Raw genomic sequence first — 4,634 nt, forward strand, 5'->3', positions numbered from 1 at the left:
GGTTCTCACTAAAATTGGACAATGCTGAGATAATCATGGAAATCTGAAAGTCAGGTCTGGTTGAAAAAGAGCTCAAAGAAGACTGAGTTGAGTTTGGTCAGTGAGAGAATCTTTGTCATGCTAAAGACAGAAATAATTTTTATTCCCTCTGAGAAGCTACCACATCAGCCTTATAAAAACAATTTTATATGACTCAAAAACTTTAGAGATATCTTTATAATCTTACCATTCCACTCATGTAAATTCCTTCATCTATTATATACCAAGGGCCTATCAGACAGAACACTAAGATGGGGTTGCCAGTAGTGACAGTACCATGACTCACTCAGGTCCGAAGTTTGATTGGCTTGAAATACCCTCCTCTCCCAAGCTAATTCATCTGAATTTAAGATTCAAGTTAGATGTTACTTTTTCTTTAAAGACATACTTCTTCCTTCTCTGCTCCCCTGTAATATTTTATGCAAACGCGTAGAATAACATTTATGACAGTTTCATCATTGGTCCTTGACTAGTGTCCCGGAGAATAAAAACTCCTTGATAACTAAATGAGGTATTATTCACAGTGTCTGACCCATAGTGGACACTCAATTCACGTTTATGAATAGATGAATTAATGAGTGAGTTAAGAAGCACCAATGACAAGACATACCCCTGTAGTATAAATATAAGAGAAATACACATTCATGGACATTACTACTTTCCTTTAGGAGCTTTTCATCTTTTTACAATTTTATTTGAAAAGATTGTCTTTGGGAAGAAACTTTGAGCATTTATCAACTTCATGATAACTGTAAAATCAATAATCAATATTTTCAGAGCACCCATAAAAATGAGCTTTACAAAAGAGAAAAGAAAAAAATTAAGGATGATCCATCATGAAAGAGAAACTGGAAGAAAATGAGTTCTGCTCTACCTGAGTTGATGGCCATACATGTCACCCAACAGTTTCCCTTTCCTCCAAGAAAGGCTCTCCTCTGATCGTTGTGAGTACTAAAGGCATGATAGCCTAAAGGTTAACTGATGATCTTAACACAACATGCACAAGAGTATTGTTGGGCCTTTACTCCTAGGGCTTTTACCCATGTACACAGTAAACAGTTACGTTTGGTTTCTTGAGTTTTATTTTATTATATTATTCTAATATCATGTATCCTTTTATTTTATTATATTATTCTAATATCATTTATTTGTTTTTATTCCCAGGCTCCAATCCCCATCCTCTTCCCTTTTTTAAAGGGAGGGCGGTTCTATTTTGAATATAATTTAGGATAAGACTCAGCTCTCCGATTTATGAAAAAGGACATAAATTCAAAAACCTGAATATATATCCCTTTATATTCAATAAGTGATTGTGGGGAAATAAATAAATAAATAAATAAATAAATAAATAAATAAATAAATAAATAAATAAATACCAAACAAACAGAAAAAAACAGTGTAAGGAAAAATGAATGGATCATAAACAGCAATCACTTTTTCTTCAGCAAATCCATCAGATTGTCTTCGATCTCCTCCTCACTCAGCTCATCTAAACTATTTTTTCAGCAGTGACCACCACGACTCGGAGCCCATCGGTAGACACCATGGCATTCAATGGCAGACAACACCACCATGTCAAGATTCTGGCAGGTGCCCCAGCATTCCCAGTGGAGTGGCCTGAGAATATAACTTTGGTACCTGCTTTGGCTAGCTTGTCTACGATCTACCGCTGAATGGTCTTGGTGAGGTTGAAGTAGCCATCGTTCTCATTGATGCTTTGGAGGAACAGAGGGATATGCTGAAAGAAGCTGCGTGCTGGCACTTCTGCCCCTCGCGATGTTCAACTGCTGGTTCATCCGTCGGTCCTGAGCCTACTGTTCAAGTCAGGGCACATGGAAACATTGTGCAGGAACTGGGAGTCGAGAACGAGGTACAGAACTCCCCTGACTCAGAAGCTGAAATAGTCATCTCCCCAAGTCTGCTGGAACTCGGCGATGGTCTCAGGGTACAAAGAATCTGGGTTTAGGGTTCAGCTCTTTGATGGCCTGAACAGTCCCGGAAATTCATTTTAATCCCTCTATTTCATATTCAAATTCTAAATTAGGAGAATACCCAACTTGTCTTTAGGTTATCACTAAGTCTCCATTAGAAATAATACTAAATATAAGAAATATTAATCTTAAAAATCTATAGTCTGATAATTCTTGATAAAATACATTTTCAAAAATTAATCAAGTTATTAATTTCTAAAACGTTCACCAAGCCATCTACATGAATGTAACTTGATAGAAAGTATAAAACTTTCTCTCTTTCTACCTCAAGGAGTGTCCATTCTTACTTTATAGTGTTCCTGTGAGTTGCAAAATTGTAAATCGACTTCTTTTCTAAGGTCAACCCAAATTTGCTTTCTACTATCACTATATTCTAGATAATAACTTATGAAGGTTAGATTTTATTTTTATGGAATAGTCACATATTTTTTGCCTCGTTTACCATCTTGTTTAATGACTCTGAATACACCTCACAATTTATGTGACAGTATTGGCTGCTTGACCTGAGCATCTGTTCTCCAAGTGCTTCACCACGTGCCCTGATTCTGTGTGAGACAGTGATAAATTCCATCTGAGATACAAGGGACGATAGGAGATGTAAAAATATATATTTTCTTCTGTTCTCACTTTCTTCTGCAAAGTCTTTCATTCTATTTCTGAGTTGAGTTGATTGATTCTGAACTAGTTTAAACTCAACGTCTAGAGCAACAAGCTGAGAAAAAAAATGATAGAGATATATTTAAAAAGTGCCTTGGTTTTATCTTCTGATTCATTCAATAGAAAAGCTCTTTTATGGATAAAAGTTCCTTTTTGTAAGCTGTAGTACTCTCGGTTACTACCGGAGTAAAGCATTACAAAAGAGGAGAAAATGTGAAATGCCAACAATTTAACACACATTAAATGTAAAAGAGAAAGTGAGTCCTGAACAAGAATGTTTTTATTTGTGATGTTTTTATTCTCTTTCTTTGTGATGTTTTTATTCTCTTTCTTTCTTTCTCTCTCTCTCACTCTCTGTCACTCTCTCTCTCTCTCTCTCTCTCTCTCTCTCACTCTCTGTCAATCTCTCTCTCTCTCTCTCTCTCTCTCTGTGTGTGTGTGTATGTGCGTGTGTGTGTTGCTTATTACTTCAGTAAGTGAGGTATAAAGCTTTAGTTGTGTGCAATGAGTACATAATAGATAAATGTAGAAATTTTTTTTTAAATTAACTTTGAATAAAGGTAGCAAAAAGCTAAATTTTCCTGCCTATTTATGTAATCAGAGTACATAGCACTACTCTTAAGTGAAATGACTGGCTGGCTGGTAAAAGGTTAAGAATTTCCTCAAAATATCTCCCTTACCTGCCAGATGCCTTGGTCCTCATCAAGAAGTTCCCTGCCTTTCCTTTGAGGCTTTAATTCTAACATAAATAAAACTCTCACCTAGGAAGGGTAAAATACTAAGTTATGAGGCATTTTCAATTCAATATTTACGTTTCTGAGGAGGCACTCAGGCCATGGAATTCCTTTGAGAACATTTCACATAGTAATGGGGACTCTTGTTGAAAGACAAAATTTTCAATCCATCAAATGTTTTTGATGTAGTGGCCTATTATGTTTGTAGAGAGTATGTGGTAAGAAGTTAAAATAGTCTTTGGGCTCTTTGTATACTCCTAGTTTATATACTAAAGTGACAGGATATGATTTATTTATTTTTTTTATTCTAAAGTACATTTTTTATCAATAAAGGACCTACTCAATCTTTATCTAATTTATTGCTACCCAATATAAAAGAAAATGCCTTGATTTATGTATTTGAAGGATGTTCTATTTATCTATATTTTTCTCTTTTTTATGATTGTTTACACTGATGTCAGATGTCATGGAACTCAAGTGCTCAAAGTACATGAAATGTCACTATTATTTAGTTCACTTATTGCCCCAATATATGGATATAGAATCTTAACACTTTTGATGTCAGTGACTTCCTGTACTTGAAAAGGCTTCCTACTTAAACATTTCACTTTAGACAGCACAGCACCCACCACCATCACACATACTTCCTTCTCCTGAGATTGAAATCTCCTACCTCTTAATAAAAATCCATGATAAGACTTTTAGAACAATGATTCTTGGAGACTAGATGAAATAGTGTTTCATTCATTCATTCATTCATTCATTCATTTAATAAATAATTTTTGTCTATTATTCATATTGTAATTGCCAAGGATCTTTTAAGAGATATTACTTATCACAGATTCTAATACTATACATTCTTTCCACCTAAACTGGATTAATCCCCAGCCAGTCTCTACTCCCTTACCCTGCTTTACTTTTTCTTCATGTTATTTATCACCACTTGAAATTATATAATAATTTATTTTTGTATTGTTTGTCTCTCTACACTAGAATATAAGCTCCATGAAGGTGGTGAATTTGTTTCATTCACTGCTTTATCTTCAGTACCTAGAACTATACTTAAGAACTTGGTAGGTACTCAGTACTAGTTAAGTGAATGGCCCAATCAATTAATTAATGAGTCTCAGTTTCAAATACTACCCAGTTGTTTACCATGCCCTACAGGAAGCCTAGGTTACAAATGGGATTGTGCATTAGGTCTCAGGTCTAA

At 35.0% G+C, this 4,634-nt stretch overlaps 1 pseudogene; it reads right to left on the minus strand.

Annotated features, from left to right (window-relative positions):
• Positions 1 to 1,469: 1,469 nt before the first annotated feature.
• Positions 1,470 to 4,634, minus strand: part of LOC105289671 — an 8,545-nt pseudogene continuing 5,380 nt past the window's right edge.

This window comes from Pteropus vampyrus, unplaced genomic scaffold (genome assembly GCF_000151845.1).
Source record: "Pteropus vampyrus isolate Shadow unplaced genomic scaffold, Pvam_2.0 Scaffold26, whole genome shotgun sequence".
Taxonomy (NCBI): domain Eukaryota; kingdom Metazoa; phylum Chordata; class Mammalia; order Chiroptera; family Pteropodidae; genus Pteropus; species Pteropus vampyrus.